Genomic DNA, 14725 nt, shown 5'->3' with positions numbered 1-14725 from the left:
ACAACCTGCATTACAGAATGCTGCCAGTTTCCCGAGGGGAAAGCAGGTGACTGGTTTGAAACCAGGACCTGACAAACACACAGCTTGAGTGAAACCAAGCTCTTCATGGACATTACTCCTTGATTCTAGAATCTTTCTCCCAGAGAGCACATCCACAAAATTTCTTTCAAAAGTGTAGCATTTCAGGTCCACTGGCATCCCAGCCACTGACAAGGAGGATACCATCCATAAACCCATTTACTTGGGAGAGTCTGTGGAACCCAGAAATGTTAAATGGGCGACTCCAGGTCATTCAGGTCACTGGAGGACCAGGGCTAGAATCTGAGCGTCCCAGATCCCAGTTTCATGTTCTTTCAACTCTTTGAAACCAAGACCCATGTCTTAGCCCTTATTGAATTCTATACCATTTATCAAAGAAACTTTCAAACACATAAAAAAGTAGAAAGTGTCAACTATACTTCAATTTAAAAAAAAAAGAAAAAGCTTACAATATCAACAACACATCGATTTAAAAACATTTTTTAACTTAAAAGTGGAAAAAATGAATGAATCCCCACACAGCCAACCACCAGCTTCAACAATTACCAACTCAGAACCAGTCTTGTTTTACCTCCATACCCACCTCCGTCCCAACCCCTCCACCACCACACCCAACACCAGGCTGTTTGGAGGCAAATCCCAGACCTCACAGCCTTTCACCGCAGATATTTCAGTACGGACCTCTTAAAAATAAGGATATTTTAAAGCATAAACACATTAACTTTATCACACCTATCAAAATGAATCATAATTTCTTAACATCAGTTATCCAATCAATCAGTGCTCACATTTCCCGAGTTATCCTGTATCCTTTCCAGTCTGTTCGAATCAGAATCCATATAAAGTCTACACATTGCAACTGAGTGATGCAACGAGGTCCTCTACCCATCTCTATCTGTTTCCTAACAATGTAGTCACTGAAGAAACCAGGCCAATTGCCCTCTAGGGTCTCCCACAGTCTGGATTTTGCAGAGTTTTCTTTTGATCTCCCCACAGTGCTCTGCCCTGTACCGGCCATAAAGGGAAATATGCTTGGACTCACCCATGTGTGCTCCCTCTCTGTCCCTCGCTTTTCCTCCCTCCTTCCTTCTGTTTTAAAAGAATAAATTCCACTTAATTGTTGATTCAATCCAACAACTACCTTTGGAATGTCAATAGGGCAAGGCTGATGGCATACCAAGGAGAATAAGCCATGATCCTTATCTCGGGGAAGACACACAATCCAACAAGAGTGATAAACGTCAGCTGAGAACTACCTGAGAAGGCTCCAAAAGAATTTCAAGGATGAGGTGGGACCTAACCTAGACTTTAAAAAATTCTGATTTGGGCCCATACAAAGCAAAGGGCAACAGGACATAGAGATAGTTCGGGCAACATTAGCAAGGTGGGAATGTCTCTGACATATTTTAAATTCACAGCAGTGCTGGCGGGGAAAACATCTCATGGGAAAAGAGTTTGGTAATAAAAGATCCTGGATATATGCTGGGGGTCCGAGAATCATCAAGTATGTTTGAATAGCAAAGGAGCATTCCACCTGCATTACAGAACACTAGCAACAGCACTGAGAATGTATTAAAGGTGGGGAATTCAGTCTGGATTTCAATAATCCAGTTAGCGGGGCCCCGAACAGGGCTAATGGTGATGACCAAAGAGAAAAGAATAGCGTGGTCTGTCAACTGAACACGGGGGGACTGAAGGCAGAAAGAGCAGAAAATAAGAAAAGCTGATCTGCAGCTTTGAGAGAAAGGAAAGGATTTTATTGAAGAAAAAATACTATTTCTCCAGTACGTCAAGTAACATACTTTCATAGCCAGGGACTAAAAGCCACATCAAATATAAAACATTCTGTAATGTTTCGGCAACAAGGCTTGCAGGAGGAAGAAAATTCATGGTAAAGAAAAGATAAGTCCTAAAGGGTTTTATATTTATTTAGGGATAAAATGTAAGCAAGCGTTTAAGTCGCAAATTCAATCTCTGATTCACAACCATATTGGACGTGCACACAAATTATAATCAGTAGTCTAAAGCTCAAAATTGCTAACACAGTGACACAGGGCACAAGGGAAGGCTCCTGTGTTTGAGAGAAGATCTCAAGACATAGTTTCCTTTTATCTAATTAAGAGGATACAATAGTTTCTGTACCAGATAGCATAAACCCAATTAAGTTCTTAATAGATACTTTCTTTGATGATAAATCCCTTTAAAAAGACAAAACAATAAAAACCAAAAACCTGGGAACAATATCAACCTCTCCTTAAATGTTAACCTTTAAAGAACTGAAACAACTATTTTATCCTCTGGATTCCAAATCCTGTATTACACTAGAATGAACATAAGCCTTACAAAGAATAAATCCTAGATGTTTTTAGAACCAGCAGGAAGCTATGACTTAGAAGTTGATTCTTTTCACATAGAAATATTCCTAAGTGATCCCTAAAGACATGACAATTTTTTTTAGAGGACTAGCTGACATCTGGGTGTTTAAGTACATACCAGGGTTAACAGACTTCATTTTCATTCTTAAGTCTTATTTTACAAAGGATTTTACGTGGGTGTATTTTCCCTTTCTGCAGAAAGTTTCACCATCTGAGCCATAAGCTGTCTCCCTTGAACCTCTAATGCTTCCCTCCACAAAAATATCAATTGTTTAATATTTTATTTGATCGTTTGATAAGTCTGCAACATACCCGTGCAGAGGAAGGAAGTCTGAGATTTCAAATCCAAGGAACTCTAACTGTGCGACTATTAGCCATTCAATGTGTAAGTCGCTTATCTGTTTTCTCACTTGTACACTAGGGTCATTCCCTCAGGAATGCCATGAGAACCAACTCTCCTCCAGTCCTCCAACACTAGCTGGATGTCCTTCATTCAATCTGAATTTGACGTGAACAACCCAGAGGTAGCATCAGACTCCACCGGTTTAAGAGCTCAGTCCTACAAGACCGTACTCATTTGAGATGCCAGTTACAAGCACCGGGTCCCCAGGTTACCTCCTTGTCTGACTTGGCTATACATATGGGGGTTCCCGCAACTTCCACCCCTCAGGTTTACCAGAACAGCTCACAGAAGTCCGGAAAACACTTTATTTATGTCTCATGGTTTATCATAAAGTATAAAATTCAGGACCAGCCAAACGGAAGAGCTGCCCAGGGCCAGGCAGAGCTCCCATGCTATCTCCAGACACGTCACCTGTCCAACACCTTGATGCATTCGCCAACCCAGAAGCTCTCTAGACACAGGCCTTTAGGGGTTTTTAGGAAGCAAGACTAATTAGATCATTGGCCAATGGGGACTGAACTCAGTCTCCAGGTCCTTACCTCTGTCCTAGAATCCAGGGTGGGGCTGAATGTCCCAACCCTCTAACCACGACTGGGTCATTCTGGTGACGAACCCCCAGCCTGAAACTATCTAACAGAGCTGTCACCCACTATCCGGAAGTCAGCTCATAAACATACAAAAGACATTCATCACTCGGGAGATTCCGACGGTTTTTAGGAGCTCTGTGCCAGTAACCCAAGGCAAAGACCAAATATCTATTTTTTTTCTCTGCCACAGATTAGATGAAAAATGTAAATCACAATACAAGTGGTGATTACTCATGTTTTTATTAACATAAAGCAGCCAGTATTGCAGTACCTCCCCAGGACTGTAGGGGCAGACATTTGGTTAAATGAGACCGCCCCCCCATCCCTATGTTCCTACAGTCCTTCTAATGTTTAGTGGCTCAAGAACAAACAAAAAATATAAACAATATTTTGTTTTATGGCACTCCCCTGATCACAGCAAAGTGTTTGGAGTTGGTTCAAATAGTATAAGGCACAAGACTTCTGAGCAACAGTTGAGAAAACTCTTTCCCTAGATGTGAACAAAGATACACATCATTCTGGAAGCTACTGGCAGCCATTTTGTCACCCTGAGGCGAACCACAAAAAAAAGGGGACAGAAGAGGCCAGTACCAAATCAGAGCTTCTCAATAGCCTGAAATGGTCTATAAAAAGGTCAGGACAGAAACTGAGAATATGCCTGTTTAGAAACACTTCTAGAAATAAGAATAAATTTATATATTTTGAATTTAATAATTAAAATCTAGGGTTTTTACATGTCTTCTATGTTTTCATTTTTCTAGTAATTCATTTGTGTTTTATTAAAGTATTGGTCTATATTGGTTTAGAAACTTTTTTTAAGTTCCTTTTTTCAAATAGCTTGAGAAGCACTATGTGGTCTGAGGAGAAGTGGACCACAGCCCTGATCAGACCATACCTAAAACTGATGTTTAACCTCCACTTTTCAGTAACGTGAGTCAATAGATATCCTTTGTTGCTTAAACCTGTTGGGTTGAATTTTCTACCATTTACAATCAAAACCATTCTACCTGATACTGGAAACTAACTATTAGCCCAAAGTAAAGTGAGAAAAAGAACAAAGATGGAAGTAAGATACAGGGCAGACAAAGGTATTGAGGGGACGCCTGGGTGGCTCAGTTGGTTGAGCAGCTGCCTTCTGCTCGGGTTATGATCCCAGCATCCTGGGATCGAGTCCCGCATCGGGCTCCTTGCTCAACGGGGAGCCTGCTTCTCCCTCTGCCTCTGCCTGTCATTCTGTCTGCCTGTGCTCGCTCTCTCTGCCCCCCTCTCTCTCTGATAAATAAATAAAATCTTTAAAAAAAAAAAAAAAAAAAAAAAAGGTATTGAGAATTCTAATCATTACATAAAACCCTACATGAAACCAAAGAAGAAAATATCCATTCAAAGATGTATAATCAGATGAAGACTCTTCTCATCCCTGCAAGTAAACAGCCACCTTGATGAATTTCCTTCCCTCAAACAATGAACCCGTGCAAACATGTCACTGTTTCACTCATTTCACCGACTGCCAATTTTGAGCCACATGAATTATCTTCAAGCAAATGTCACACACAGTGGGTAGCGATTTCATGTTCCTGAACTATTGTCAAAGCTTTGCATACTGAAGCTTCCAAAAGGAGAATTGGAAAAATGACAATTTAGAGGTGGGAAAGAAACACGAGTTACTTCAAAACCACAGCCGGCGAAACACTGGAATCTTTCTTTTAACATGCCTCTATCTAACATTTTGCAAACTGCAATCATTTCAACTGCTGGCTTTCACTGTATTTATGCTGAAATTTAGCTGATTTATTTTTATAGTATTTTACCAGGATGAAAAGCCAAAAATGAATAGAGAGGGGGGAAAAACGGGAAATAGTACTGTAAGTTTGATTTTTTTTTTAAAGGAAAGATGAAAAACCATAAATTGGAGAAATCAAGAAAGAATAAAGAATAAATTTTAAGAAAAATGTTGGGTTAGTTTTATTACTGTTTTGTTAATCAGAAATAAGGTAAAGTTACTCTGAGCTTAAGACCATGTATAACAGGTGTATAAATAGGTAGTGGTGTGTGTGTTGCGGGGTGGGGGTGGCCAAGATAGCAGTTCAAGGCCAGGAAATGCCCAAACCCCTTAACTAGATGGTACAATCTGTACTGTGTGAAGCAGTTAGGAAGGGTAAAGCCATAGCCAAATTTCCCTAACTGTGAGGTCCAGGGACATTTTCCCAGGAGTCTGAGATTCAGAAACTTGCTATTTTCTTTTTCTATTTTAATGATGAATTTTTAAATTAATACACAATATAAGCATATCGTAGGCCTTCCAGATGCCAACCTTCTCACAGCCAAGTAATCTCGTTCCTATGCTTGCATTTACAAAGCACACTGATCACTTAAAATGACAGCATTTAACTCCAGTGTTTCTCAAGCTGTGGTGCCCCACACATGGTCTCAGAGGTCAACGTCATCTCAAGTTTAAGAAACCTGAGCCTAGTTAACTGCATCATATCCATTTGGAAGGACAAGTAAATCGCCTTATGATTAAAAACAGAGAAGACTGCCCAGAAGCATACAACACCACTTCCATGATACTCCGAGCAAAAATGCATAATCGTTATTCAGCCCTGAGAAAAACCACCTCCCAAACCCAGGGACATTTTACAAAATAATCAAGGGACAGTTTACAAAATAACCGAGGGACATTTTACAAAATAACCAGCGAATACTCTTCAGCAGTGACAAAGTTATGAAAGGCATATCAGTGAGTGTGAAAATTAATAAAAGGAAGTTTCATCTAAAACAGAGTTGGGTGGGGAGCCTGGGCGGCTCAGTCAGTTAAGCACAGGACTCTTGGTTTCAGCTCAAGTCATGATCTCATGAGTCGTGGGATCGAGCCTCACATGGGGCTCCATGGGCAGCAGGGAGTATTGAAGATTCTCTCCCTCTCATCCTCTCCCCACTGGCTCACTCTCCACCACCCCACCAAAATGAATAAATAAATCTTTTAAAAATAAATAATAAAAAATAAATAAATAAAAGGGAGTTGGGGGGAGACCAGCAGGGGGGAGCTCTTTCAGCCCCCACATTGGTTGTCAATGGCGGACCCATCAAGAAGAGACATACCTTACCATTCAATACACCTTAGCTAGTACTTTATTATCCCAACAGAAGGAAGAAAGATTCTTCTCCCCTGGCAACAACCCAGCCAATAAGAAGCCACCATACATCCAGCTCCCAGTTTACTCCAATGGACTTTCTGTTTATAACAGTCCTTCCCAACCCCCTCTTTTCCTCTATAAAAAAGCGTTTCTCTTCTTTGTTCTCTGGATTTGCCTCTGGTTTTGCCAGTGCTCCCTTGTCCCTGAGTGCAATCTCTGGTATTCCCAAATAAACCCATTTTTGCTGATAAAATAACCGTTAGTTTTATCATGAAGATTAACAGGTTATGACAACTCAACATAACATGTAATCCTGGATTGACTCCTAAACCAGAAAAGAACATGAATGGGATGTTCACTGGCAAAATTTGAACAAAGGTCTCCAGATAATAGTATTAAATCAGTATTTGCTTCCCATTTTGGTCAATGTACAGTGATTACGTAAGATAATAGCATTTAGAAAATCTGGGAGAAGAATGTAAGGAAATTCTTTGCACTCCTTTTGCCGCTTTATTGAAAACCTGAAATGATTTCAAAATAAAAGGTTAAAATCAGTAAAAATTTTAATATAGACAGACAAAAAGGAAACCCAAACAGCAAGAATCCTGTACAACGTCTATTGATGTCGGTAGACTAGTGTCTAGTCCCCCTCTACTGACTCAGCTCTCCTGGAGATCTAACCAACTTGTTACTTCACCTTCTCATCTGGCCTCTCACACAGGTTTCCCTCCAGCACTCATGTCTAGCCCCAGCTCCAGCCTTCACTCTGACATTGACCATCATGTATTTTACATTACCTGAACCTCTTGTGATTTGAGCTACCAAGATTTGGACTGGCAAGAACCCAAACCACACCCCCCATGCCCAATCATCCAATCACGGGTGCACTGAGAAGAGAACTGATTTCTCCAATTATCAAAGTTGAGAGTCAGACCCAGGACTATGGTGGTAAAGAGCTATTTGCCCAACAGGCCTTGCCCAAGAGCAGTCCTGCAAGCCTGTAACACCCAGACTGTTAGTGTTCCACAGGTTCTTGCAAACTTAACAGGCAGCTCCATCGAAAGGAATGTTCTCTAGGTACAGTCACCTTGTAAAGCAGGGAAAGGTGTCAACAGCAAACTTTGAATCCTGCAAAGCAAACAGGATCGTGGAGGGCAATATAGCCAAAGGTCAAGAGCCAAACTCATGCGCAGCTCGCAAAGGTTTAATGGAAGGAGTTGAGCAACGTCATTATAAGGCTCCATGAGGAGCAGCGATCACAAGTGACCCGGAATGATTCTTATAAAACATGTTATCTATCCATGTCTTTCCCCAACCTAAAGCCCTTAAATAGTTTGCTACTGCATATAAAATAAAGATCCAAATCCTCATGGTGGCCCGGTGTTCTGGCCTCTGCCTACTGGTCCAGCGTCTGAGCAGTGTCCCTCTCTCCCTGACACACTACTGTCCCTGGGTCGGCCTTGATCATCACTCCAAAGACTTGGTGCAAACTGTACTCTTTGTCTGGACTGCCCTCCCACCTTCCCCTGCCCCCCAAACAACATACACACCAGCTTAGCAAACGTACGCCCATCAATATTTGTTCAGGTTTCTGCTTAAACATCACTTATCCGGGAACACCTTCTCTGCCTGGGGACTAGATGAGCACCCTGTTTTACATTCCCATAGCACTCCATAATTTCTCTTCCTAGAACCCACCACCATTTCTTTGTATTTGTAAGGCTCTTCGTCTCCCCCATTAGACCGGAAACATCCAAGAGCCCAGGCATGAAGGCTGGTTTGCAAAACATCCCAATGCCTGGTACAGTACTTTGCACTTTAGACACTGGGGGTCTAAAGTGGAGGGATGATCCCACTCAAGCCTATGGAGGATTAAATGAAATAAAACATGTCCAATGAACGGATACCACAAGCACTCAATAAGCGTGAGCCACTAACGTCATCATCAAAATGAGATCACTCTAAATATGCTTGAAATTACCACTGCTTTTCTTTCACCTCACTGGGGGAGTGGAGTTTAGCAAAAGATGCCAAGTTGTCATTTTTTTCAATAATACTTTGCCACATCAGCTCATTTTTAGGATACTGAAAGCTTCTAATTACAAGGTATACCATCAAGAAAGTAAATATTTCTAAAATTAGCACACTACTTTTAAACTCTGAGATAAATCTATACTCATCAGTACATGTTCACTTCCCCCTGCAGCCTTCACTGTCACCTGCTCTTTCAAAATCCTGGTTGTTACCACCCCAAGGACAACTGCTCCCTTTTCAAATACCAAAGACTCTAGTAGTAACTTTCTTGAAAATGAGTTTCAGCTATGGCTAAAATTTCATTTGCTCCAGAAATGACAAAAAAATGCTTCTATCTCAACAATAACCTAATAAAGGCAGGATAAATCACAGCTATCCCAGGTAGTCCTTGTTCATAAGGGGATTTGAAGCCATTTAAACCGCAATTTACTGGGGCACCTGGGTGGCTCAGTGGGTTAAGCCTCTGCCTTCGGCTCAGGTCATGATCTCAGGGCCCTGGGATTGAGCCCCACATCAGGATCTCTGCTCAGCAGGCAGCCTCCTTCCCCCTACCTGCTGCTCTGCCTACTTGTGATCTCTCTCTCTCTGTCAAATAAATAAATAAAATCTTTAAAAAATAAAATTTTAAAAAACCCACATTGATTTTTTTTTAAAGATTTTATTTATTTATTTGTCAGACAGAGTGAACACAGGCAGACAGAGTGGCAGGCAGAGGCAGAGGAAGAAGAAGGCTCCCTGCTGAGCAGGGAGCCCGATGTGGGACTCGATCCCAGGACGCCGGGATCATGACCTGAGCAGAAGGCAGCCGCCTAACCAACTGAGCCACCCAGGCGTGCCCCCACATTGATTCTTCTTTCAGGTTATGTTTCACTGTAACAGAAACTAATGCCTGCTGTGCCCAGGCAATATATTCAAGAAAAAGAAACAGAAACAAAATACTGAGATTTCTTAAGGGATAACTAGGCGGATTCCTATGGAACAGAGAAGAAATGAGAATTTAAGAGTGTGTTGTCTCCTTAGAAAAAAACACTTTAGAGAACTTGGCTCTAGACCACTAAAATGGCTACATTCCAGAAATACGTGTTATATAAAGCAATACCTAGTAGTTACGTGCAAAGCCCTGTGAGTAATTCAAAGCTGGACATGTAGGGGAGGAAAGACTTTCCTTCTATCCTCCTAGATCAGAGAGCTGAGTCTATGAAATAAACTAGCAATAGGCAGATGAACAGGAGGAGAAATATACAAACTTATTAATTTTTAGCATTACATGCAGAGGGACATGTAATACATGTAATTGGACACAGGGGGGGAAATGAATATCCAAAAAAGGAGTGAGATTTGAGAGCTTATAAACCACCTTAATACAGAAAATGGAGGGGGCCGTGTAACCTCTCAGGGGAGAGTAAATGGTTTTTAGGAAAGACAAATGGGCCCTCGGAAGAACAGATGGGAGATATGATAGTTTGTTATAAAGTCTGTCTGGGTATGGTGTTTGATAAGAGTCCATTTTTCCTGGTTGATGAAATTCCCAGGGAGGGCATTTATGACAACAGGGTTCCTTTCAGAGGATCTGTTTTTAGGGAGATAAGAGGAGTTCAGACAAAGCACCTCATTGCATTTGCTGTTTCTTCAAGCGTCTACAGTTTAAAATAATCAATAAAAATCAATATAATAGAATCAATTATATTATAATCAATATAATAAAGCAACATAGTTTGGGGGAGCATCTCCTGAACTCCTTCAGATGAAAGCATGATTCCTACCCTCACAATCATGGAATAAACAGATAACATAATACATACAAATATGGACACATGTCTCTGATACTTTGAATCTCATGAAAGCTATGAACCTTCTCCCTAGGGAGGAAAAAAGTGTTTATGCAAAAGAGGATCTCTCAACTGATCTGCTTAAACACGCTGCCAAATTAACCAGCACACCGCACTCCCTCTGTAGAGAATAAATGACTCATGTTTGAGCACAAGACTAGTTGGGGACGCTACTTGACCACAGGACTTCTCAAAGGGTGGTCCAGAGAGGGATGCCAGTCTACAAGCTGTTAGTTACCAGCCGCTCAGGAAATGGAGAACGAGCAGTTAGAAATAGGCGTAGCCATTAGACATGACTGCAACATCTAAATACATGAATAGGTAACCTGTCTCACTGACGGGTTCCCATGTTGTTGACCTTACAAGGTGAGTTGGTATCACCTGCCTACTAATTAACACAGGAGAACCACAGAATAGTTTAAGGTTATCTTGTAACCTTAATTTTGTAATTTTTTTTAACAAGTATGAGTATCAAAATCCAGAAATCCGGAAATCATTTCTTTCGGCCAAAAGATCATTCAAATGGCCATAAATTTAAAGGAAAAAGTGTTGGAATTGGCTACCAAGGAGGGATTGAAGATGAATTTTGACACAGCAGCAACACTCACTGCATTTTGAAGAAAAGTAGAAAATGAAGATCTTGAGCTTGCTGAATTGTTTTAAGATGTCTTTTTTTCATTTTCGTCAACATCTCTTTGTAAGACTAGTTCCTCCACCATGAGTGTTATTAAAACAAAACCATAAATAACTTAGATATATATTTACATATTAGCTCTGAGATAAGCTGTCACTAACCTAACCTAAATAGATTAATAAGCAAAAGGTACTTGTGACATTAAAAAAAAAAAAACCTTAAATACTGCCATAGCAACATTTTCCTAGATATGTCTCCTGAGGCAAGGTAAATAAAAGCAAAAACACACTACTTGGGGGCGCCTGGGTGGCTCAGTGGGTTAAGCTGCTGCCTTCGGCTCAGGTCATGATCTCAGGGTCCTGGGATCGAGTCCTGAGTCGGGCTCTCTGCTCAGCAGGGAGCCTGCTTCCCTCTCTCTCTCTCTGTCTGCCTCTCCGTCTACTTGTGATTTCTCTCTGTCAAATAAATAAACAAAATCTTTAAAAAAAAAAAACACACTACTGGGACTTCAGCAAAATAAAAAGCTTCTGCACAGTGAGGGAAACAATCAATAAAACTAAAAAGCAACCTACTGAATGGGAGAAGATACTTGCAAATGGATACAACTCAATACCCCTCAAAAATAAATAATCCAATTTTTTAAAAATGGGCATTAGATATTAACAGACATTTCTCTAAAGATACACAGGAGGCCACCAGACATACAAAAAGATGGTCAACATCATTCTTCATCAGGAAAATGCAAATCAAAACTATAGTATCACTTCACACCACTCAGAATGGCTAAAATCAAAAACACAAGAAACAACAAGTTTTGGCAAGAATGTGGAGAAAAAAAAGAACCCTCTTGCACTGTTAGTAGGAATGCAAACTGGTACAGCCACTGTGAAAAACAGTATGGAAGCTCCTCAACTAGTTTGAAGGGATAACATGCATTGCTATGTTTATAGCAGCATTATTTATAATAGCCAAATTACAGAAGCAGACCAAGTATCCATGAATAGATGAATGGATAAAGAAGATGTGATACACACACACACACAGACACACACAGTGGAATATGACTTATCCATAAAAAAAAAAAAAAAAAAAAAAAAATGAAGGCTTGCCATTTGCAACAACATGGAGAGAGCCAGAGAATAAAATGCTTTGTGAAATTAGTCAGCTGGAGAAAGACAAATACTCTATGATTCCACTCACATGTGGAATTAAAGAAACAAAACAAACAAGCAAAGAGAAAGAAAGACAAACCAAGAAGCAGACTCTTAACTACAGAGAACAAACTGATGGTTTCCAGAGGGGAGGTGAATGAGGGGATGGGTGAAAAGGGTGATGGGCATTATCATGATAAACACTAAGAAATGTATAGAATTCCTGAGTCATTATACTGTACACCTGAAACTAATATGCTAACTATACTATAATTAAACTTAATTTAAAAAATTGAGAGATATATATAGATATATGGAATTTTTTCAAAGCATAGACAGAAGTATTTAATATGGGGAAGAACCATTCACTCATAACTTTAGTTATGACTAGAATAACAAATTAACAAGAGTAATAGTGACTCTATGTGAACTGTCTATACACACACCTCTGAAGAACATACAGATTTTATAATTTTTCCCTACATCATGTTGTTCTGATTATATTTACTGACAGGCAATTTTAGTTCTGTTGTTTCTAAAACATTAAAAAAATAAGGCTTGTATTTTCTATGTCTTTCATATTTATTTTTTTCATGAATAAAAGTACAAGTCTACAGCAGACTAAAAAGTTCTATACCTTCAACACACATGAGTTGAGAAGCAGTGATCTACACCTATCAATCATGCCATACCCTTCCCTAGGATCAGATGTGTTCATTTTTAACCTATTTATACCAGTAGTTCTTATCATTAAGTTATATATAAATCATAGTAAACTTTATGTAAACATATAAAATGTGAGTTCAGAAAAATGAATGTTTCTATGAAAATGCAGTTGGACATCTGAATAATGTGGAATAATTCAATAAAAGTGAAATACTAAAATGGCCATTATTTAGGTGAGAGGCAAAGGACTAGGAGGCAAAAGAGGGATTTTGCACTCAGAAGGTTCACAAGTATCTTAAAGTTTTTGTAATGATTTAAAGCAACCCAAACAGAAAACCAAGTAGACCATGTATCACGGGTACAGTTCTATGTGCAAAAAATCATGGAAACCACCTATCAGGTTTCCATCAGAAATGAGCAAATGGATGTACATTTATGTGTCTGAGTTTAAAATAAGATGTTTAAGATAGGTATTTAATATTTTTTCACATTTCTCCACTTTAACTGACTAGCTGCTGGTCATAATCCCAGATAAGAGAGCTTATTTTATAAACACAAAATTCTGTACAAAATATCCAAGAGATTCCGGTCTCAGGCTCTATTACCGAGACATAACTGCTGGGTGATAACACCAATCACAAAAATGATAAGGAATACAGAAAGAGATTCCAACCAAATAAAATGAAACAATTTGTGAAACTGCAAAGCATATGTGTCTTACTTAGTAAGATTATATCCACACCCAATTCCCACAAAGCATGTACTTTTTAGCAGTTAACAGTATTAACAAAATTAAACCAGAGCTTTTAGGGGACAAACAGGATTATGTGAGGCAGAAAGAGTCATTTCTCCCTGGCAGAGCCCAAAAGTCAAGAAACAAAGCAGAATTAAAAACAGTATATAAGAACTCCTTTAGGAGATATTGCAAAAGATTTTCTCTCACTATCATTGCAAAAGATATCAGTGATTCTGAGCCATAAACCAAACTAAATCCAAAGGTTTAGTTTGATTCTGAATTCAGAATTTTTGTAGCTTATCCACACTGACCCATAGTTCAGGATTAGTTTTAATATAGTATGAGGAAAAACAACACAAATGAAAGGTAGAATAGTGTGATGAGAGAAATTAACATTGGAAAGCTCGTTTAATAAAGCATTCTAGGTTGACAAAAAATAACATTCCAGGGCAATTTTTAAAGATTTTTTTAATATTCAAAATGAAATTATCTGAACATGAACTCATTCTGAACTAACAGCCAGAGTATGTCCTACTCTGACTTCACAGCATTAGGGCTTAGTTTAATTAATACAAATTTTCACTGTCAATTATAGTATACAAATGAAACAGAATAGAAACAAATGCCAAAAAAAAAAAAAAAGGCAGAGAAACACATGTAGGAGAGGAAAATAATTATCCCTCTAGCCTTCTAAGTTCTTAGTTGAGACCGTTGTAATAAAAGACAAACTAACAAAAGAAAAACAAACAAAGTTTATTAACCTGTAACCTAATTTAACATGGAAAATACCCAGGGGAAAATGAGTAACTCAAAGAGGTGGCTTAGAATTCAGGCTTAATTACCATCACACTAGGGAAAGGGGGAGGGGATGTGAGCCTCTCAGGGGAGAGTAAATGATTTTTAGGAAAGAGAGAGTGGGTACTGATAAAGAACAGATGGCAGGTATGACACTTTGTAACAAAGTCTGAGCATGGTGTCACTTCCAGTCTCCTTTCCTATGCTAACAGTCACTCTCTCCTGGTTGATGAAACTCCAGGGAGGATATCTCTGACAAATCAGTTCCCATCTGCCTAAAGAAAAAGAAGGGGAGTTTAGAGAATGCTGCTCCTAGCACTTAATGTTTTTCAATTGCCTACA

At 39.4% G+C, this 14725-nt stretch overlaps 1 protein-coding gene across 18 annotated transcripts in view; it reads right to left on the bottom strand.

The window, feature by feature from the left end:
• APBB2 (amyloid beta precursor protein binding family B member 2) overlaps nucleotides 1-14725 on the bottom strand; it is a 365411-nt gene that overhangs the window by 314179 nt on the left and 36507 nt on the right. Inside the window, exon 1 of one of the 18 annotated variants that reach the window (XM_082728830.1) lies at nucleotides 1082-1096. The exons of the other annotated variants lie outside the window; for them this stretch is intronic. The gene's annotated coding sequence lies outside the window, so the exon portion shown is untranslated. Of the gene's footprint in view, nucleotides 1-1081; nucleotides 1097-14725 lie in introns of those variants that run through there. 18 annotated transcript variants of the gene reach the window in all.

Source organism: Mustela nivalis (genome assembly GCF_964662115.1).
Source record: "Mustela nivalis genome assembly, chromosome: 4".
Classification (NCBI taxonomy): Eukaryota; Metazoa; Chordata; class Mammalia; order Carnivora; family Mustelidae; genus Mustela; species Mustela nivalis.
The sequence above is the reverse complement of the archived record's forward strand: the minus strand, read 5'-3'. Positions and strand labels throughout refer to the sequence as shown.